This window comes from Narcine bancroftii, chromosome 3 (genome assembly GCF_036971445.1).
Source record: "Narcine bancroftii isolate sNarBan1 chromosome 3, sNarBan1.hap1, whole genome shotgun sequence".
In the NCBI taxonomy this organism is placed as follows: domain Eukaryota; kingdom Metazoa; phylum Chordata; class Chondrichthyes; order Torpediniformes; family Narcinidae; genus Narcine; species Narcine bancroftii.
Genome location: NC_091471.1, coordinates 13,462,603 through 13,486,181, shown reverse-complemented (window position 1 = coordinate 13,486,181; position 23,579 = coordinate 13,462,603). Strand labels below are relative to the sequence as shown.

Sequence of the window (23,579 nt, the reverse complement as noted above, 5' to 3'; positions counted from 1 at the left end):
GGTCTCATTTTAACTCAGCAATAAGTGTGGAGCTCTGTCCTCCTTTTAGTTCAGACCGAGGGAATAATTTCAGACCTGATGAACTTCAAAGGATGCACCGGTTATTCGCAAGCTTGCTTTGCTCAATGGACGTCCAGAGTCTTGCTCATAACGTTTAGATATATGTAATCAAGTGAGCCCAGAACAAGGTCTGAGGCTGCTTCTTATATATAAATTGTCAGGTGCGCTTATATATTTCAGCTAGATATATTTCAGCTTTAATATTTCATGGCTGCTTCATGCTGCAGGCATGTCCTGTATCAGCCTTGATCAGCCCAGTAGGTAGCAATCAAGACGATGCCATCAATTCTTCTGCAGCCGTTGAATTCATGGCCATTAAGTTCATGAAAGTTCGTTAAGCCATTTAACCGGTACTTTAAGTCAGTTTCTCTGCAGCCATGCATAAGTCTTGACCATTATGCACATAATAAAAGTTCGTTAATCTGGTAATAAGTATTTTGATCCATCCTAGATACCACTGCCCCCCCCCCCTCATTTTTGGCCCAAAAATCGGGTATTTTCTTTATGCCCTGTGTAAAAGTCAATATTGCTATTTTTGGCGCAGGCCACCCTTCCACGGAGCTCCCAACACCCTGTCCGCTGATCCTCACCCAGGCTGCCTGCCCATCCGAGCTCCCACCGCCTGGGCTGCCCACCCATCTCGACGCCCCCGCTCCCCCCGGCGCTGGTCCTCGCTAAGGCTGCCTGCCCACTGGAGCTCCCGTCATCCCAGACACAGACTCTCTATTTTTCTTCCATCCTTATGCCACCCATCCATCTGAGATCCCGGTGCTCCCAATGTGGACTTACCACCTGGTCCCAGTCATCTGGGCATCACGGGCTCTTACTGAGGTCAAAATTCAATCCCTCTCAAATTTGACCCAAGAAATTGGTCCAAAATCTTTGACTATTACACGAGTATATAGGGTATATGTAGTACGGAAAGGGAAGTTCTTTCATGAGCAATCTAGCAAATCAACTCCAACATGCGGGCACCCATAAAAAGTAAGAGCACAATTGCGGAGGGTAGTGTTGTAGTGAACAGATCAATTAAAGATATTAAGGGAAGCATGAGAGCACTGTTGCGGGATTCTTTCAGGGGACTGGTGACTGTGGGGAAGAAACTGTCTTTAATCCTCTTGGTGTGTGATTTCATGCTCTTGAACTTTCTCCCTGGTGGAAGCAGGGAGATGTCAAGGGGGGGGGGGTGGGTCCTTATGGCTGTTTTTCTGAGGCAGTGGTAGATGAAGAAGGAAACGAGGGAGGTTTGTGTGATGTTCTGAGCTACATCCTCCCACCTCTCTCTCTCCCGCTTTCTCTTTGATTCTGCCTCCCCTTTCCATTGCTTCACTCCATCTGTGTTCATGAATCCCTCCATCCTCTCTGTGTCTGTGTGTCTTCATCTTGACCCTACCTCAACCTCACTGCTTTTATTATCCTTGAAAACCATCTCACTCTGACTTCTCTCTCTCTCTCTCTCTCTCTCTCTTCTATCTTTGTTTTTGTCTGTATGATTGTCTTCCTCTCACCCTCCCTTTCAACCCCACCCGCTCAAGGATGCTACAACATGGGAACATCCCATTCAGTCTATGAAATACCCACATCTGTTTGGTTCCCCACACACCTGCACATGTGGCAACACCCTGAATCGTACAATCAAATTCCACATGAAGATGATCTGCAGGAAGCAGGTTTGTGGTGGGAAAACTCCAGATTCTAACCACCTCAAGCATGTAGTGTTCGTTCATTTAACACTTTACTCATTATTGAGTCAAAAGGCTGTGGGTTCGAGGTCTGTGTCAGAATTGAATGTTTAAAAAATAATGACATTTTAATCGTATTGTGGGAATTCTCAGCCACAGAGTTATTGACTCTTTGAACTACCCCACCCCCGCCCCCTCCCCTCTGACCCATCTCCCTCCCTCCCCCATGTGCCTGCCATCCACGCTAGTTTTGTTTGCCAATACTTTATCCTTAGCCTAAAATGTTTATCGCGATAATTTGTAAGTGTTAAGTATTGCTTCCATCACCTTCCAAGGCAGTGTTTCACAGGTTCTGATCACTCTCTGCAGGAAAAGATTTCTCCTCAAATCTTTACCATCAATCTGTTTCACTCGTCCCACATTGATCCAATTTTAATTCTCCCACATTCATGGAACATAGAACATAGAACAGCACAGAACAGGCCCTTCAGCCCTCGATGCTGTTCCATACCATATATTCCTTTTAAAAAAAGCTTTAAACCCTCCCTACCCCGTAACCCTCTATTTTTCTTCATTCCTTGTTCCTGCCTAAGAGTCTCTTAAATGCCCCAAATGTTTCAGCCTTCACCACCATCCTTGGCAAGGCATTGCAGACATCCAAAGTCTCTGTGTCAAAAATTTCCTCCTGATGTCTCCTCTAATCTTCCCTCCCTTCACATTGTTCTCATGTCCTCTGGTGTTTGCTACCTGTGTCCTGGTGAACAGGCACTGGCTGTCTACCCTGTCAATAGGCCCTTTCATGCAGTCAAAAGACCCGAGTGTAAAGGCAGAGATTCTCCACCCTTATGTCAGGAGAATTACTACCATGAATGCTCCATGGCCGACTCCAAGGCGCTGACTGCAATCCTTCTCAGGGGAACGGTCAGCAGTGGAGCGCTGCGCTCCGCTGCCTAGCGTGGATGTAATGCGGCTTCAAGTGGCTGGCTAGGGATCGGTTGATGAGTTCGCAGTGACGTCGTCAGCCCGTGACCCATCTCACTCACCCCTCTTCCTTCATAACCCCCTCAGGGAAGGGGTGGCCAGCGGGAGCCATCGGGGGCGGCCAGGGGCGAGCTGCAACCTCCGGCACCTCACCAGGCTGCTTCAGCACAATACTCAGCAGAGCAACGACTGTCTACCCTACCCATAATCCCCCTGCAGCTGGAACTGTTCTGCTGCGTGGGGGATTATGGGTAACAAAGTCTGCCATTGCACAGCGTGTAGGTATGGTGCATTGGCACGAGTAGCCACATCTCCTGAAAGCCGCATCAATACCCCAGCCACCTCCAGGCTGAAAGGGGACATTGGGGCAGGCTTTTCTGGGCCTGCATGAAAAGGTAAGAAATACCTTTTCATTCAGCTTTTAAGCTGGCCTCCATGCAGAGGCCAAATATAAAAAGGCCAAGTTCCTCTCATAATCTTGTAGACCTTTATTATGTTTGCTAACCTTGCCTCGTCAGACTTATTTTCCAATCAAGTCAACATCCTTGTAAATCTCCTCTGCACCCTCTCCATAGCTTCCACATCCTTCCTATAATGAGGAGATTAGAACTGAACACAATGCTTCAAGTGTGGTCTCATCAGAGATTTAAATTATTATTTTTTAAATGTACCGCACGGTAACAGGCCATTTTGGCTCACGAGTCGGTACTGCCTAATTTACACCAAATAAACCTACATCCCTTGTATGTTTTGAAGGGTGGGAGGAAACCAGACCCCTCAGAGAAAACCCACACAGGCATGGGGAGGACATAACAGACAGTGTAGGATTCGAACTCAGGTTCAGATCGCTGACGCTGTAAAAGCGTTGCTCTAACCGCAATGCCAACCGTGCCACCCTAGAGTTGCAACATGACCTCTTGACTCTTGTGCTCAATCCCCCTATTAATGAAGCCCACATCTCAAAGACCTTCTAACTATCCCATCAACCTTATCAATGGCTTTGAGGGATGTATGGATTTGGACCCCAAGGTCCCTCTATTCAACCACATGCTTAAGCAATCGAAATGCCCCATCATCACCTTTCACCTACACTGACATTTTTCCTAAACTTTCCTCCACTCACCTGAAACAGATATCCTCAGGTCCCTGCAGATATCCTCTAGTATGATAGGAGAAAGGTATTGCTTCTCTACCCTCTCTTAGCACCTCAAATATGGCCCAACAAGTAAGACACAGTGCAAAACTACGCAAGTGCAGGAGAGAATGAGAGAGATCAGTTGATATGGAGCAAAAGCAACATCATTTTATTATTTTGGGGTTCATTCAGGACTGATAACGGCAGGAAGAAAACTATCCTTGAATCTGATGGTGTGTGATCTCAGTTTCATGAATCTTCTTTATGTTGGCTGCTTTTCCAAGATGTTGATGGAGCACTAGGGGTATAGATGATGCCTAGATCTCACAGTCTCCAGGAACTCGCCCCCCCCCCCCAGTTTGCGACCCCTCCTTTCACTTTTCAAGTTAAACCTAAGGCGATCTATATCCACACGTTACTCCAAATCTGACTGTAAAAATTGAAGGAATTTTAGGTTTTTTTTTGGCTAAAATTTCTTCTATTTTTCAACCACTCTCAATTAATATTCCCCAGAACACATACTGTACAATGTTCCCACTCTGGATTTTTCGTGCATCAAAACTTTGAAAAAATTCCAGAAAACAGACTTTAACAGAATACCTTTTTTTTTAAAATTATTTCTGCCTTCATTAAAATGTATTGAACTCCATATTTTTTTAAAGAAAGTTCAACTTTCTTGGTTTTGAAAGAAGAAGCAGAGTTTTTAGTTGAGATTCCAAGGTCTCACGCACTGCCAAACTGAGAGCACCCGCAAACTGGAGAAACAACACCTCATCTTCATCTGGGAACCCTCCAACCGGATGGCATTAACCTTGACTTCTTGCTCTCCATTCAAACACCCTCCCCCCACTTCCCTCTGTCTCCTTTCCTCTCGCTTTGTCTCTCTTGCTTCCCTCATCCATTTGTCTCCTTGCGCAGAACCAAAATCAATCCTTAACCTTCCTCTTATCATATATCATTAACACCTCCTCCTGCTCCCAGTCTTCCACCTTTCTTCCCCCAGCCTTTAATTCAGATGATGGACTCATGTCTTGAAATGCATTAATATATGTTTGCCTCCTATGGACTCTGCGAGACCGGCTGAGTTCCTCTAGCATCTCTATGTTTTTATTCCATGGTATTTGATTGTCTGCCATGTGCACTCCACAGAATTTGATATTCTTGATGATCTCAATGGCTGAGCCGTCAATGGTCCACGGACTGTGGTCCTCCTGGGCCCTCCTGAAGTCGACAACCATGTCTTTTGTTTTATTAACATTCAGATACATTTTGCTGGCTCTGCACCAGTCTGTTAGCAACCTCACCTCATCTCTGTATGTTGAGCCCATCCATCTAGGAGAAGGGTGTGATGATATGTAATTACACCACTAGGTCATCAGGGGTCATCCCGGTGACCTTGTCTATAAAGCAGTCCAGAGCTACAGTCTAGCCTTCCAGGTTCGTCTTGCAGAGAGACAAGATCCCTTAGTGTACATATTAGTTTATTAAAGCTGTCTTATACTTGCACCGCTGGTATGGTTATTGTCAGTACAAAGGGCACTCCGACCTAACACCTACGACCTGTCACCATCCGAGCTTGCTGGGCCATGGCAGATAAACCCCAGGTGTAAAAGGTGGGGCCTCTTCTGCGCACACTGCACTCCCCCTAAAAATTCCATTACGCAGGTTCAAAGGACATGCCTAAGTCTACGATCCCTCCTAGATTTTGGTCCATGAAGACAAGCCATGAATCCTATATTATCCCTGAACCTGTCAAAATGTCTTTTCAATGTGACAATTTTAACCCTAACCATAAACTTGCCAAAGATCACCAAAAGACTTGTCTAGACCATTGAAACATTGTTTTGCTCGCACTAACTGCAACTGTGGAAGATATCGATCAATCCATTTATATTTATCATTTGTTTTCACGGTTTGGAATATTCTGGTGATTTTATTCATACTATAGTAAAATCCCCATTATCTGGTACCTACGGGGATCAGAGATGCTGGATATGTGAATTGTCCGCTTGACTGAGACTCACTCTTCCAATGCCAAACTAACGCATTAAGAATACACCATTAAAAAAACAAAAGTCATGGCATTTAAAAAAAAAATCAGTATTGTCGTCTTTAATTGTGTAAAAGTTCACTTTAATCAAGTAACTCCCGTAACTTTCAAAACTTAAATTTAAATTTGAATCCTGGTCCCTAGAGCTAATCGCTGCCACCATCATAATTAAGCCTTTCTAATAAAAAGTTTTACTCGGCATGGATAGGGAGACACCTTGGTTGAGTTGCCCCAGCCGCGAGTTGTACCTGGTTGCCACTTCATCCTGGTGTCCAGGTCCGGCTGTCAGTGGAACCCGACTCACCTCCATGCTAGTTTTCTGGTCAGACTTACGGCGCAAACCTGACTCACCTTTACGCCAGTGTCCCAGTCAGGCCCTTGGTTCAAATCGACTCACCTACACGCTAGTATCCCAGTCAAACCCTTGGCACACATTGCCCCCCCCATCCCCCACTGACAACATGGCTCAACTCCACGCTTGTGTCCCTGTCAGGCCCTTGGCTCACCTTCATCGCATTGACAACCCAACTCACCTGCACGCAGGTGTCCTGGTCAAATCCTCGGTGCAACCCAAATCACCTCAGCACTAGTATCCTGCTCAGGCGCTCAAAGCAACCTGACTCACCTCCACGCTAGTGTCCCGGTCAGAATGACAACAGTGGAAAGAATCTGCTTGCATGGGGGGGTGGGGGGGGGGCTTTGCAAGTTCAGGAAGTAAACCTGCACATGTCCAACGAAGTCTCAGCGCTCCCCCACGGGGTCCATCCTCCCAGTCTTAATTATTAGAATCTTTTATTGATTTATTTCCTCAATTTTATTGCTGCCAATTGTTTGATTTTCCAGTTAATTAAATTCTGGATAATGGACATTTTACTATTACTGTAGTTTATCTTACATGATCTGTTCGGCTACAGCAAGTAAGAATTTCAGTGTTACCTATACATTGTAATTAAGTACAGGTGCCCTCTGCTTTATGAATACTCGCGTTACACAAAGTTGCTTTTACAAAGAAATCTGTGTTTGCTTTTATGAAAGGATTTTCGCTTTTAACAAAAAGTTGTTATAGAGGCTGTGTCCACACCCCAAGCAGGTCCTTCCCCAGCTCCTACATCCCAGTCTCCTGTACCTTCCACTGCCCCAACCTCTGAAGACTCAACCTAACCCCACAGTACATACATTATTTCTACGTTATGGGGTGCCTTTGCCATTTCGGTTCACAAAAGGTTCCGTAAGAATGCTCTAGTTTCCTAAAGTGGGGTAAATGAAAATAACCTCAATCTCACCGTCGACAGTACCCACTACCACCATTTCCTCTGGCAGCTTGTTCCATATACCAACCATCCCCTCCATGAAGAAGTCCCTTTTGAAATCTTTCCCCTCTCTCTTTAAATCTATGCCTTCCAATTTTAAATTCACTTACTCTAGGGGGGAAGAAAAAGAACCTTATTTACATTATAAACCTCAATGAGGTTTCCCCATGTCCTCCTACATTCCAGGGATAGAAAGTCCCAGCCTATCCAGTCTCTCCCTATAATTCGAATGTACCAGTCCCAGAAATATCTTCCAAATGTTTCTGCATGCTTTCCAGCTTAGTGATCTCCTTCCTATAGCTAGGTTTCAAAATTCGCACACTAAACTCCTCATGTGGTCTTACCAATGTCTTCTCCAGTTGGAATATGATGTCCCTGCTCCAATGACGGAAAACAGGCCAAGCGCCGTCTTCACCGTCCAGCTTACCTGCATATTCAAGATTCAAGATGCAAGATTCTTATATTACAATATAATAAATCAGAAAATGAAATATTACACAACATTTCCTTTAGTCAGTCATAAAGAGTCAAATGAGCATTGCCTAGCAACACAAACCTCCCAAACGATCAGGAAACCTTCAGTGTCCGAGGTCCTTTGGGAGCCCTTCTTGCCATTGGCACCCTTTCAGTTCCGATACCTGGTTCCCATGAGCGAGTCTCCAGCAGCCCACAGTTTGTTTCGGTCCTTCGTCCACAAGTCACCAGCAGCCGGAGCCTGTGTAGGTTTTTCATCTGCGAGTTGCTAGCAACTTGCACCCTGTGTGGGTCCTTTGTCTGCAAATCGCGAACAGCCTGCAGCCTCTTTGTGTCCTTCAGCCACTGAGCACCTCACTGGTCTGCTGCCGTGGTCACTGTGGTATAGGATCGTCTCCCAGGCTTCTTCTCAATGGGGGTGCTTCTCTCCAATTCTTATGCCCTGCACCCATCTCCCTTGAACTCTGAAACCCCTCAAGGCTACTGCACAGCGCAGATGCCACCACTGTGGGCCAAGTGGAGGATTGAGCTCTCCACCTACCATTATGACATTGCCTATCGGCCAGGAGCTCTTAATGACCCTCCAGATGCCTTATCCAGAGGAAGCTGTGCCAACTGAGGGCTATGCATAATGAGCTCTGCCACCCAGGGGTTACCTGTATGGTTCATTTTCTCAAGGCACCCGACAAAGGTGCACCTGATCAAGTCATCCAGGCCCTTCAAACTGCTCAGTGTCAATTTTAAAGGACCTCTCCCCTCCATGAATGGGAACATTTTCTTCCTCTCTGTCACTGACGAGTACTCCTGCTTCCTGTTCGCCATCCCATGTCCAAACACATCCACTTCATCAGTCATAAAGGCCCTAGATTCGATTTTTTCCCTGTTCAGGTATCCCAGCTATATTCATAGCGACCGGGGCTCATCCTTTATGAGTGACGAGCTGCGTCAGTACTTGTTGGCGAGGGGCATCGCGTCCAGCAGGACTACGAGCTACAACCCCTGGGGGAACGGGCAGGTTGAAAAGGAGAAAGCCATGGTCTGAAACTGGCCCTGAAGTCAAAAGGCCTTCCAAACTCATGCTGGTAGGAAGTCCTCCCCATGGCGCTGAACTCTATCCAGTCGCTACTCCTCACGATCTCCTAATCAATTTCAAAAGAAGGTTGGCATTGAGAACTACACTCCCAGTCTGGCTCACCACCCCTGATCTAATCCTTCTCAGGAAGCATGTGAGGAGAAGCAAGACCGACCCCCTGGTGGAAAGGGTGAAACTGTTCAATGTCAATCTCACGTACTCCACTATGTGGAGTACCCAGATGGCAGGGAGGATACCATCTCAATCAGGGACCTGGCACTTGCTGGAGCAAGTGCCTTGTGAGCCACGGAGCTCATTCTCGCCACCCCAAGTCAGGCCCTCGGAAGATCCGGTTCAGGAGTAAAGTGTATCCCCTTCCACCTTTGAGCCAGAGTCCCAGCCCACCTCTCCTCCCTCACAAGGGGACCAGGACGCCCAAAGAGTCCAAGGCCCCCCTGGTGCTAAGGCGCTCCACCAGGATCTCCAGACCCCCGGACTGCTTAAATCTATAAATTTGTAAATAACTGTATATTTTTAAACTTTTTTTTCTGAACCCATGTTCTCTTTCTTCATTCACAGACCCTAAATTCTACAGGAAAGGGTGAATGCAGTGAACTGGGATTCACTGGTAGGGTGTTGTGCTGCTGACCTGCTCTGCCCCCATCTGCTCACATATAACTCTGGTTTCCTGCCCAAACCCAAAACCCTTTCCAAGACTTCTGTGAAACCCTACCCATAGTTATAGGCTAATAAAAGCATTTGTTCTCCTTTCAGTTTTGAGAGCTTTTATTCGTGCTACAAGGGGGAAATGGTGTTGTCATTCTTGGTTTTTACCTCTTGACATTATTGAACATGAATGTGACCGAGCGCTGGTCAGTGAGGAGCGTAAATTTCCTACCAGACAGGTAGAATGTCATTGCTTCAACAATGGCTTAAGTCTCCTTTTCCACAGAGGGGCTCCAAAGCTCATGGTCTTGTAATTTCCAAGAAATAAAATGCCGCCTGGTTGTGGGTAGAGGCCAGGGCTATGTTCAAAGCGTCACTTTCCACTTGGAAAGGTACATTCTCATCCAACGCATGCATGGCGGCTTTCGCAATGTGGTTCTGGAGGTAGTTAAGATCCATTTGGGCTTCAGCCAAGAGGGGGAAATTAGTGGCTTTTAAGAGAGGGTGAACCTTATCAGCGTATTGAGGGATCTACTGGGCGTAATATGAGAAAAACCCCAGGCATCTCCTCAAAGCCTTTGTGATTCTGGGAATGAGGATCTCTGAAAGGGGGTGCATCCTCTCGGGATCGGGCTCAATGATGCCCGAACATGCACTTGTCGGAGTTATAAGTGAGGTTCAGGCATCTGGAGGTTGACATCATGGTCTTCCAAGGTGTGGCCACAGATGGTGACGTTATTGAGGTAGGGGAAGGTAGCCTTCAGCCCATACTTGTCCACCATTCTGTCCATCTGCCTCTGGAAGATAGAAACCCCGCTAGTGATACCAAGAGGAACACTCCCGAATTGATAGAGATGACCGTTAGCCTCAAATACTGTATATGGACAGTCCTTGGAACAGATTGGCAGCTGGTGATAAACAGCTTTCAGGTCGATGGACATCGTCCTTTCACGTGATCACTTTCTCAAATACTTTTCAAAGGACACGATGATTTCACAGTCTCTGAATGATTCATTGGGACAGTCATTTCATCAGAGAGGTAAACTTTCTGAGGTACTGGTTATTCCCCCAATCTTGACTTGGGATGCACTGAGAACTCTCATGGGTTTTATTAACTTAACCTATGAAACCTTCAGGACACTGAAAAGATGAGGTCATTCATCAGAATACAGAACATTTACTCGGACGAGACTTGGCGCATTGTATCAAAAGGAAAGTTTTAAAAGAGTCCACTCACAAAAGTCTAATGGCAGAGGAGAAGAAGCTAACCTTGTCCCACTGAGTGTTCGCCCGTAGGCTCCTTGTACCTTTTCCCGATAGTAGTTCTGCAGAGAGACTCAAGATCATGTCTCTTCAGAGTGCATCCAAAGAGAGTTTAAACGTGCAGAGGGAATCTTCCTTCTTCCCCGTCCCAGACAAGATAAACTTGCAGGTTGAGTCGGTGGTGAAGAAAGCAAATGCAATGCTGGCATTCATTTCAAGAGGAATAGAATATAAGAGCAGGGATGCGCTGTTGCAGCTTTATAAGGCACTAGTGAGACCTCACTTGGAGTATATACAAACAATTTTGGACTCCTCATTGAAGAAAGGATGTTCTGAGATTGGAGGGAGTTCAGAGGAGGTAAAGAAACTCACCAAAACCTCATTTGCAGTCACGGCAACAGAGACAGAAATCAAGAGCTGCTTGAAAATCATCAACTGTGTTGCCAGACAGTGTTGCAACCAGCCTCTCATAGTACACTTGCAAAGATTTGCAAGAATCTTTGGTGACAAACCAAATCTCTTCAAATTCCTCGCTGGTGAGCCTTCTTCATGATTGCATCAACATGGAGATCCCAGGAGGAGTCACGTGATGGAGTAGTGGCCGGTAGGGGAACTCCAGCCCTCTCCAGAAAAGTTAAAAAAAGATAGAGAAAAAGCAAAGGCACAAACATAAAAACCATAACAAATTGAAAGTGAAAGTGTGGAGAAAATGGCAGCGAAGAAAGAAAAACCAAAAACAACGGGAAGAAAAGAAGAAGTAAAGACGTCGGAAGAAGAAGGTGAAGGCCTTACCGGTACGAGGAGGCCCGCTGTGGAGAGAGAAGCCCGCTCCCTGAGGTCAGTGGAAACCCCGAACTCGGGACTACAAAAATGGCTCACGGAGCCAAACAAAAGTGCGCAATGGGCAAGACAAAAATAACACTGACGGGAGGGGGGACCAGCTGAGGAGTAAATCTCCACAGCTGAAACAGACAACTACAACACAACAGCAAGAGGAAAGCATAGAAAATAACGAGAACAAGAAAGAAGAGTAAAAATAAGAAATCAAAGACCAAAAATACCCCACAAAACAAAACAAACAACCCAACAAGAAAACCAAAAGAGACAGAGGTAAAGGACACAGACCCTGGAGTGAACTCAGAAGAGGAGGAGGAAGAACACAGAGAAATGGAAGATGAAGGGAAGGGCAAGTACATGGATATATATTTTTTTAAATATATGGAAACATTAAAAGAATGGCAGACACAAAAATTCAGTGAAATAAAAAGAAGAATAAAAAGTACAGAACAAAAAGTGAATAGATTAAGATGGTCATGACAGAAATAGGAAAAAAAGTAGACAAGGTGGAAGAACGAGAAACAGCCGTGGAAATGGAAGTAGATGACTTAAAAAAGAAATTAGAAGAATCTGATAAAAAAAAGTTAAAGAGACACAGGAGCTGTTAGCTCAGAGATAGATATAATGGAAAACTATAATAGGAGAAACAATATAAAGATAGAGGGCCTTAAGGAAGATGAAGAAGGCAAGAATATGAAAGAATTTTTAAAAGAATGGATACCCTGGGTCCTAGGAAGACCAGAATTACAGGAAGGAATGGAAATAGAAAGGGCACACAGAACATTAGACCCGAAACCACAACCACAACAAAAACTAAGATCCATTCTAGTAAAATTCCTAAGATATACGACAAGAGAAAATATATTGGAGAAGGCAATGAAAAAAATAAGAGAAGACAAAAAACCACTGGAATACAAAGGTCAAAAAATTTTTTTCTATCCAGATATAAGTTTTGAACTCCTGAAGAAGAGGAAGGAGTTCAATGCAGCAAAAACGACCCTATGGAAAAAAGGTTATAAATTTATGTTAAAATATCCAGCGGTACTTAAAATAGTTACCCTGGGGCAAAAAAGCAAACTGTTCTCGGATCCGGAAGAAGCATGAAAATTTGCAGAACACCTACAAAACAGACAGAGAGATGAAGAGATGTAACAAGAACAAAAATGACAACAAACTATATGTATGTGTGTATGTAGGTACATATATATATATGTATGTGTGTGTATGTATATATATATATATATATGTGTGTGTGTGTGTGTATATATAAAAAATAGAGTATAGGTAAGAACTAAGAAGGGAAAGAAAGGGAAGAAAGGAAGTAAGGAGGGAATTAAGAGAGTGACCTTTGTTATATATGAAGATTAAAATCTTTTCTGGTGGGGGGTGCTGGGTGGGGAAGAATAACAGTCACTGCGAAATTAGTTGACGCTTGCGAGCGGATTCACAAATCCAAATGGAGAGGGGAGATGTGGTTGCCCAACAAGGGACAAAGGGCAACTCAGAGAGGGGAGGGACTATTGGGGTTAAAGGAATTTTAGATATGAGAATAGTGGAAATATTTTATGTTTTAGAAGTGTTGTCTTACAATGTGTTCAAAAAAAGAAAACAGAACTGGATAAGAAGGGAAGGTGGTGATGAGGAAACGGAAAGGAAAGGTAAACAAAGTATGACATAGCCATGTGGAACTATATGACTTTAAATATTAATGAAATACATAACCAAATCAAAAGGAAGAAGCTGTTAAATTTACTGAAAAAGAAAAAATTGATATAGCATTCGTGCAAGAAACACATCTAACTGAAGTGGAACACAAGAAATTAAAGAGAGATTGGATAGGACAAGTAATGGCAGCATCATATAATTCAAAAGCCAGAGGAGTAGCTATATTAATCAATAAAAATGTACCAATCAAAATAGAAGAGGAAATAATAGATCCAGCAGGGAGGTATGTAATGATAAAATGTCAGATATATTCAGAATTTTGGAATTTACTCAATGTATACACATCTAATGAAGAAGATCAAAAATTTATGCAAGATATCTTTTTGAAGATAGCAGATACGCAAGGGAACATACTAATAGGAGGGGATTTTAACCTCAAACATGGATAAAACTGGAAAAAAAACTAACAGAAAGAACAAAGTAATCAAATTTATAATTAAATCGATGCAAGGAATGCAACTTTTGGATATATGGAAGAAACAACACCCAAAGGAAAAGGAATATTCATATTATTCGGGTAGACATAAAACATACTCAAGGATAGACCTATTCCTGTTATCAGCCAACATTCAAGGGAGAGTTAGGAAAACGGAATATAAAGCTAGAATATTATCGGACCATTCACCCCTGTTAATGGCAATAGAGCTAGAGGACATCCCACCAAGATTGTATAGATGGAGATTAAACTCCATGCTACTTAAAAGACAGGATTTTAGAGAATTCATTGAACGACAAATTAAAATGTATTTTGAAGTAAATATGGAATCAGCGAAAGATAAGTTTATACTATGGGACACAATGAAAGCATTCATTAGAGGGCAAATAATAAGTTATGTAACCAAGATGAAGAAGGACTATAATCAGGAAACAGAGCAGTTGGAAAGGGAAATAGCAAATATAGAAAAAGAATTAGCAATGAAGGAAGACACAACTAAAAGAAGAGAATTGGCAGATAAAAAAATAAAATATTAAACACTACAAACATATAAGGTGGAGAAGAACATAATGAAGACAAAACAGAAATATTATGAACTAGGAGAAAAAACGCACAAAATTCTAGCGTGGCAGCTTAAGACAGAACAAACTAAGAGAATGGTATTGGCATCAAGGAAAAAGGACAAACAAATTACATATAATCCAACGGAGATCAATGAAAACTTCAGGGAATTCTACGAACAACTATATCAAACTGAAAACAAAGGGAAAGAAGACAAAATAGATGAATTTCTAACTAAAATTGAACTACTGAAATTACAAACAGAGGAGCAAAATAAATTAATAAAACCATTTGAAATAGAAGAATTACAGGAGATATTAAAAAAACTACTGAACAATAAAACACCAGGAGAGGATGAATTCTCAATAGAATTCTATAAAACATTTAAAAACTTATTAATTCCTCCCCTTCTGGAAGTAATCAACCAGATTGATAAAACACAAAGCTTACCAGATTCATGAAAAACAGCAATAATTACAGTAATACCAAAGACAGGGAAAGATCCACTCGCACCAGCGTCATATAGACCAATATCTTTACTTAACACAGATTATAAGATAATAGCTAAACTATTAGCAAACAAATTGGCCGACTAAGTACCAAAAATAGTAAATCTAGACCAAAAAATCTAGACCAAAAAAGACAATATCTGTAAATTTATTAATTTAATTCATGCAGTAGAAGGAAATAAAACTCCAACAGTAGCGGTTGCTTTAGACGAAGAGAAGGCCTTTGACAGAGTAGAATGGAATTATTTATTCAAAGTACTACAAAAATTCAGCCTACCAGAGAAATATATTAATTGGATTAAAGCATTATATAAGGGGCCATTGGCGAAAGTGACAGTAAATGGATATATATATCAAAACAATTTAACTTAAGCAGATCAACTAGGCAGGGATGTCCACTATCTCCCTCACTGTTCGCGTTAGCTATAGAACCACTAGCAGAACTGATAAGAACAGAAAATAAAATAAAAGGGATAAAAATAAAAGAGAAGGAATATAAAATCGGTCTGTTTGCAGATGACGTTATAATATACTTAACAGAACCAGAAATATCAATAAAAGAATTACATAAGAAATTGAAGGAATGTGGAGAAGTATCGGGGTACAAGATCAACACAAATAAAAGTGAAGCAATGCCAATGAATAATGCGGATTTCACAAAGTTTAAGAAAGAATCGCCATTTAGATGGCAAACGCAAGCAATGCGATACCTAGGTATACGACTAAATAAAAACCTCGGCCATCTATATAAACTCAATTACCATCCATTAATGAAAAAATTACAAGACGACTTAGAGCATTGGAAAGACTTACCACTAACACTGATAGGAAGGATAAACTGTATTAAAATGAACATTTTCCCAAGGATACAATACCTATTTCAGTCATTACCAATACGCCTAACAGAGAAATTCTTCAAGGAGTTAAAGAAAATAATAAGGAAGTTCTTATGGAAAGGGGGGAAACCGAGGATAGCATTAGATAAATTAACAGAATGGTATAAACAAGGAGGCTTACAACTACCAAACTTTAAAAATTATTATAGAGCCGCACAATTAAGATACCTATCAGATTTTTATCAAACAAGGGAAAAACCAGATTGGACCAGATTAGAACTAGATAAAATAGGGGAGAAGATACCTGAACATATACTATATAAATGGGATGAAAAATTGGTGCAACGTAGGAATTCACCGGTATTGCGTCATCTGCTCAACATTTGGAAGAAGATTCATGTAGAAAGGAATAAAACAAATTACCAACTACCAAAACTAATATTGATGCAAAATCAGCTAATCCCTTTTACAATAGATAACCTTTCCTTTAGAGAATGGGAGAAAAAAGGGATCAAAAGAATAGAAAATTGTTTTTCAGGAAATAAATTATTATCCTTTGAACAAATGAAAGACAAATATAATATAACTCACGGTACAATGTTTGCATACCACCAACTGAAAACCCTCTTGAAGCACAAATTGGGAAACAGTCTGAGGTTACCAGAAGGAAGCAATTTTGAATATGTGATTACAGACACAATGATAATTAAAAAATTTATAACCAACATGTACATCAAACTGCAAGAAAAGGAGAACGAGGAAACAAACTGTAAACCTAAACAAATATGGGAACAAGATCTAAACATAAAGATAAAGAATGAAACATGGGAGAAGCTATGCTCCGGAACTATGAGAAATACAATAAATACGAGGTTACGCATGATACAATATAACTGGATAAACAGGCTATATATTACACCTCAAAAGTTAAATAAATGGGACCCAACAGTGTCAGACAGATGTTTTCACTGTAAAAAAAGAAACGGGAACAACAATACATGCAATATGGACATGTGAGAAATTGAAAAAATTTTGGGAAGATCTAAACCAGATATTAAATAAAATCACAAAAAGCAATATACCAAAAAACCCAGAGATCTTTCTTCTAAGTTATATAAGAAGCAAAGAACTTGGACTCGATTTGGATGGAGCACAAAAAAGATTTCTTATGATAGCCTTAGCTGTAGCAAAAAAATGTATTATGTCAACCTGGAAATTAGAAGACAACTTGAGAATACAACAATGGTACATAGAAATGAATAAATGTATTCCATTATAAAAAATAACATATAATTTAAGAAATAACATTACAATATTCAAACAAATATGGGAGCCATACATGAAATACAATAGAGAAATCCTACCACGGACCTCCACCACCTAAAATGACAGAAGGAGAAGACAACGAAATGAACTGACTCAGTAAAATTTTTTGTTTATTTTTGTTAAGTGACAACATTGTTTAATGGGTTTAATGTATCTTATAGATTGAACTTTAAATAAATGGGGAAGGGAGTGAGGGAGGGAGGGAAGGGAGGGGGGAAAAGGGGGAGAAAATGACACTGTATATATTTAAGAAGAAAAATGTCTGTATGTATTTTGGTCAATATGGTTTATAGTGTGAAAAATAAAAAAATTTAAAAAAAACATGGAGATCCCAGGGCAGATCTTCAGAGATGTCAACACCCAGAATTGTGAAGTTCTTAACTCTTTCCACTGCTGACCCTCGATGAGGGCAGGTTCGTGTTCTCTTGATTTCCCCCTCCTGAAGTGAACAATCCATAATACAGGTAACAGGCCACTCCTCCCTCTAATCTGTGCAGACCATTATTGCGCTAATCCCATTCAAACCTGGGAAGCTAACATTGTAACAGCTTTACACTAACCTCAACGAAATCTCTGCCACCCTTTCAACCCTTTTGAATCCAATGGTTTGAAAGGGAGAAATAACATTCCATAACCCTCCAAACCTCCCTCATCCATGTATCTGTCCAATTTATTCTTAGCCTATATTTACCACATCAGGTGGCAGCTCGTTCCACACTCCCACCACTCTCTGAGTGAAGAAGATCCCCCCAATGTTCCCCCTAAACCTTTCCCCTTTCACCTTAAAGCCATGACCTCTCGTATTTATCTCTCCTAATTTAAGTGTAAACAGCCGACTCACATTTACGCTGTCTATACCCCTCATAATTTTGTCAACATCTATCAAATCTCCCTTCATTCTTCTACACATGAAGGAATAAAGTTCTAACCTGTTTAATCTTTCCCTGTACTTCAACTCCTGAAGACCTGGTCACATTCTAGTAAATCTTCTATGCACTCTTTCAATTTTACTGATATCCGGATCTGCACACAATACTCCAAATTTTGCATCACCAAGGTCTTACACCTCACCATAACATCCCAACTCATGTATTCAATACTGTGATTTATGGAGGCCAAGATGCCAAAAGCTCTCTTTACATATGACACCACTTTCAACGAATTATGTATCTATATTCCTAGATCCCTTTGATCCTCCGTACTCCTCAGTGCCCTACCATTTACTGTACATGTCTTACCTTGGTTTGTCCTTCCAAAATGCAGCACCTCACACTTATCTGCATTAAATTCCAGTTTTAATCATTTCCTTAGTTTTGCTAACATTGAGTGCAAGGTTGTTTTTGTGACACCACTCAACTAACTGATCTCTCTCACTCCTGAACGCTTCTTCATTGCTATCTGTGATCCTGCCGACAATCGTGGTGTGATTGGCGAATTTGAAGATCGCATTCAAATTGTTTATAGCCTCACAGTCATGGGTGTAGAGTGAGTACAGTGGTGGTAGAGGCCCAGGGTTTAGAACTTATTGACCAGCACTGAGGATACGGCAGTGCAGAGAGCTGAGCTGTAGCTGAAGAGTACGTTGATGTACACGTTGCTGCTGTCCAGGTGATCCAGAGCTGAGTGGAGAGCTAGCGAGATTGCATCTGCTGTGGAGCGAATGTGATGGGAGTACGAATTTCAGTGTATCCAGTTCTTTACTTAGATATATGTTAATTCTGGCCCTGTCCAACCTCTCAAAGCATTTCATCACTGTCGAAGTGTGCGCTACTGGGCAATGGTCATTGAAGCTGCTCTCTCCCCTCTTCTTGGGCACCAGGATGATTGATGCCCTTTTAAAGCAGGTGGGAACTGCAGCAATGAGAGAGTGAAGATGTGCGCCCACGCTCCAGTTAGTCGGTTGGCATAGAATTTCAGTACCCTGCCAAGATCGCTGTCAGGGCCTGACTCCTTGCGAGGGGTCATCCTCTTGAAAGATGTTCTGATGTTGGTCTCAGAAACAGATATCACAGGGCCGTCAGGTTCTGCAGTGATTCTCATTCGTACCGTTGAGTTCTCCCATTCAAAGCGAACCTAGAAAATGTTCAGCCTATTGGGCAGTGAGGCACTACAGCCATCTCTGGTCTTTTCAGCCTCGCCTTGTAGGATGTGATAACTGGCAATCCCTGCCGTAGCTGGCGAGTATCGGATTCTGCCTCTAATTCCCCTCGGAATTGGCTGTTTCCTGCTGAGATGGTTGCAAAGATTTTGAAATATAAAAACGCTTTGGGCTCTGATTTTTTTTTTCCTTTGGCGTGCACATTTTATTATGAATAACGTTTACTTTTGAAATGTTTTAAATCCACTTTTGCCATTCAGCTTTTCCCTGTGACCTCTTCTTCCCTTGGATTCAAATGGTTTGAAAGGACAGCAGGGTGGTTTGGGTAATGCTCTCACAGCGCCAGTGACCTGGATTCGAATCCAGCGCCATCTGTAAGTGACATTCTCCCCATGTCTGCGTGGGCTCCCTCTGGGGGCTCCGGTTTCCTCCCACTGTTCAAAGCACATGGAGGTTGGAGGTCAATTGGCAGCACGGGCTCATGGGCCGAGAGGTCCTGTTATCGCGCTGCATGTCTATGTCTGTAACTAAATAAAAATTCATCATATCCTCTTCCCAACTTCCACTTTTCCAATTTTCAGCTGTTTCTGTTTTTATTTTGGATTCCCAGGACCTGCAGCTTCACTTTCCCTATATTCAAACATAAGGTTCCTATTATTGTCAAGTAATCATGCAAAAAATGTAATGCACTTGATAATCTCCAGCTTTTGTCTGCCATAAAGGCCAACAAAATGTCCCCATGAGCATTGTCTGACGTGCCTAACAATAGGAGAAAGAGAAGGGAAGAGAACCCCTTCAGAGTCATTGAGAGTCCATGGATTCGTCTCCAGTGTTCCCGCTGTCTCTGTAGCTGCCCAGATTCCTATTCAATCCAAGAGCAACCCAAGCTCGTGCTCCACATCTCCAGTACAATCAGAAATCTTCAGGAGCCCTTCTCGGTCTCTGCACCCTCTCAAATCCCAGTTCCCACAAACTCCCCGCAGCCCACAGCCTGTGGGAGTCCTTTGACCACGTCGTGGTCACGCCCTTACCTGCATCGGGAGCGTTGCCAGTCGCCGGTGATGATGTAAATGAAGCAAAGCACGGGAGTGGGTGCGTTAAGCGTCAGTATATGGGTGATGAATCTCAGATGCAGGAGAAGGCGAGTTTGAGCGTCAGGATCGCCCATGTGAGCCAATGAGATGGTCAAAGGGGCTTGGGGAGTTGAAGAATGCAACGTTATGTCTGCAGAAAATTACAAAAGTTCTCACGATGTGCTGAAAGGAACAAGTGAGCATGTTTTTTATTTGCTTGTAAACTGGGGTAAATCAGTGCTGTTACAAGTTGCCAGCCTCCCACAATATGCGTGTATCCATCAGCAGTTGAGCCCCTCACTGGTCCACTGCTGTGGTTATCTTCCCTGCAGGATCATCTCCCATGTTTCTCCTTCTCAACCAAGGGTGTTCCCCCTTTTCTTGTGCTCTGAACTGCTTTGTTGCTCCCCTATAGTTTGCAAACCTTCATGGTCTGCTCCCAAGCACAGGTTCAGCCATCCTGGCCACATACTTCAGTGGTTGTCTTCTTCTTTGGCTTGGCTTTGCGGACGAAGATTTATGGAGGGGGTAAAAAGTCCACGTCAGCTGCAGGCTCGTTTGTGGCTGACAAGTCCGATGCGGGACAGGCAGACACGATTGCAGCGGTTGCAAGGGAAAATTGGTTGGTTGGGGTTGGGTGTTGGGTTTTTCCTCCTTTGCCTTTTGTCAGTGAGGTGGGCTCTGCGGTCTTCTTCAAAGGAGGTTGCTGCCCGCCAAACTGTGAGGCGCCAAGATGCACGGTTCAGTGGTTGTAGGATGTTTCAAAATGTCATAGGCTCCTTTAACAGCCTATTTAAAGCCTTTTTGCAGCTATCATCATTATGAATGGGCGGTAGGACCCAGCAGAGCAGCACTATGTCTCTGCTCCCCACTCTCCCAGGGCAGTGCTGCTATTATAGAGGCTCCAGAAGCAATGCCATTTTTATGAGAGCTTCCTGGCTGGTTGCATCAAAGCGTTGTACGGTTGCTGTACAGAAATGAATCAGAGGTCAATCCGCAGGTACATATGACCTCCAGTGTTTCCTATTCCTGCCCTGCCCTCTCATTAACCTCTATTAAGTCTCCTCTCATCCTTCTATGCTCCAAAGAGAAATGTCCCAGTAATTGGGACTGGGGTTCGAATCCTGCGTTTTCTGTAAGGAGTTTGTATGTTCTCTCCTTGTCTGTGTGGGTCTAGATGTCATTATCAAGAAACGTCTTGGTACATTTTCAAAAAAAAGGTGGTGTGCAGTTCAAAATTGGCTTAACTCAGAATTTAGCAATATTAATAAGCCCACTTAGGCCAGCACGGTTAGTGTTTTAAAACTTTATTTATTTAAAGAATCATTAATAGTAGTACAAAGTACATTCCATGAAGAAAATTTTATGAATATACATAAAAAAAATATAATAATTTAAAAAAACAACTAAAAAAAAATAAAACCCCACCTCCATCCCACCTCATCAGCCAACTCACTTAAAGAGAGCTAAAAATATATAAAAAGAAACTAAAAAATATATAATAAATCAAAATATATCTAAATGCCTATATTCCAAATATGGTAACCACTTATTAACAAAAGAAAATTGTCACGTAAATTTTTTCCATAACAATAGCTTTCAACTCATTCTGCCATCGCATTATATTGTTCTTAGGTACATGACGATAAGCTCATTCTCATTCTATGGCCTTTGAAACTCTTGACTTGAAAATCACACAACGGGGAAGTTCGTAGTACTTCACAGGTTATTTGCACACTTCCATCACGACAGAACGCTCAGCAGACCTGTCACAGTGTGGAGGTCCTCCTTGTTGCTAACACGGGGCACTACAGACTGGAAACCGTGAGACTGGTCACAACTGGTCAATGTGCCAAAGTTCCTGCACCCACGGTTTTCCCCATCGGAACACAGTGAACAATATTTTGCTTTTAAATTTCAGGATGTTTTATCGCCAGGCATGGTCAGGTGAAGGAGTTACGTTCTGATATTGGATCTAATTTTACAGGAGCTCAACTAGAGTTACGTAAAGCAATTCAAAATTGGAATCAACATCAAATTCATGATACATTACATCAAACGGGAATTAGTTGGATATTTAACCCGCCTATAGGATCACATCATGGTGGTTTGTGGGAAAGAATGATTAGATCAATCAAGAAAATTCTTAATTCTGTTTTGAATAATCAAATGCTGAATGATGACCACCTTCAGACAGTTTTGTGTGAGATTGGAGCTATTTTAAATAGTCGTCCAAAAACTAAAGTTTCTGTTGATTCAAATGACATCGAGGCGCTTACACCGAATCATCTCTTACTTCTTAAATCTAAACCTTTAACGTCTCTGGGTCAATTTCAGAAAGAAGATATTTATGCAAGACTGAATACTTAAATCGACCTATTCCTTATATGGAATTCTTACATTGCTGAGACCTGACAGGCAGTACTACAGACATCAGGTACAGTAAAACCCATGGTAACAGGAACCTATGGGGATCAGTAGATGCCGGATAAGTGTATTTTCTGGTTGCTTGGAACTTACACATATAATGCCTAACTAATACACCTTCATTATGAATAAATAGTTTAAAAGACAAAAGACAAAAATACTGTGCTGTCCTTACACTGAACAAATGTCACCTGCATGAATATATAAACTTTAAAGCCCCGGCCCCGGTCCGGGCGAAGGGTAGACGGCGGCGGCCCCGATCCGGGCAGGAGCAAGGGGGAGGCGGCGGCCCCAGTCCGGGCACAGGGAGAGCAGCGGCGGCCCCGGCCCCGGTCCGGGCGAAGGGTAGACGGCGGCGGCCCCGATACGGGCAGGAGCAAGGGGGAGACGGCGGCCCCGGCCTCGGTCGAGTGAGGCAGACGGAGGCCCCGGTCCGGGCAGTATGGACCGACCTAGGAGGGGAGGCAGCTCCTCCAGCCCGGGTAAGAAACCTGCATAGGAGAAGGCCACTCCGATATAAAACCTACGACCCAAGGACCTCGCTGCCACGTCCCAGCTTGCTTGGCCACGGCACACGAACCATGGGTGTAAAGGGTGGGGCCAGTACTGCGCGCACTGCACTCCACCTAAAAGCTCCTTTGCGCAGGCCCGAGGACAGGTCCACGTCCTCCCCCTCCACGTCCTCCCCCTCCACGTCCTCCCCCTCCACGTCCTCCCCTTCCACGTCCTCCCCCTCAAAAGATGCTCACAAACTCAAGCTAGCATGCTGGAACATCAGAACCATGCTAGATAAGACTGACAGCCATCGACCTGAACGTCGGTCTGCCCTCATTGCACATGAACTCCTCAGACTTGACATCGACATAGCCGCTCTCAGTGAAGTCCGCCTGGCAGATGTAGGCAGCTTCCAAGAACGCGGCGCGGGCTACACACTCTACTGGTCTGGCAAGCCTTCGGATGAACGACGCCTATCTGGTGTAGGCTTCATGGTCAAGAGCTTCATTGCCTCCAAACTCGAAAACCTTCCGACAGGCCTCTCGGACCGAATCATGTCCATG

At 43.0% G+C, this 23,579-nt stretch overlaps 2 long non-coding RNA genes across 2 annotated transcripts in view; one reads left to right on the top strand and one right to left on the bottom strand.

The window, feature by feature from the left end:
- LOC138756051 (uncharacterized) overlaps window positions 1–9,504 on the top strand; it is a 34,680-nt gene extending 25,176 nt beyond the window's left edge. The window contains exon 5 of the long non-coding RNA XR_011352703.1: window positions 9,344–9,504. This is a non-coding gene — a long non-coding RNA (uncharacterized lncRNA). The remainder of the gene's footprint in view (window positions 1–9,343) is intronic.
- The window catches only part of LOC138756052 (uncharacterized), a 66,322-nt gene that overhangs the window by 27,197 nt on the left and 15,546 nt on the right, over window positions 1–23,579 (bottom strand). The window contains exon 2 of the long non-coding RNA XR_011352704.1: window positions 7,563–7,645. This is a non-coding gene — a long non-coding RNA (uncharacterized lncRNA). The remainder of the gene's footprint in view (window positions 1–7,562; window positions 7,646–23,579) is intronic.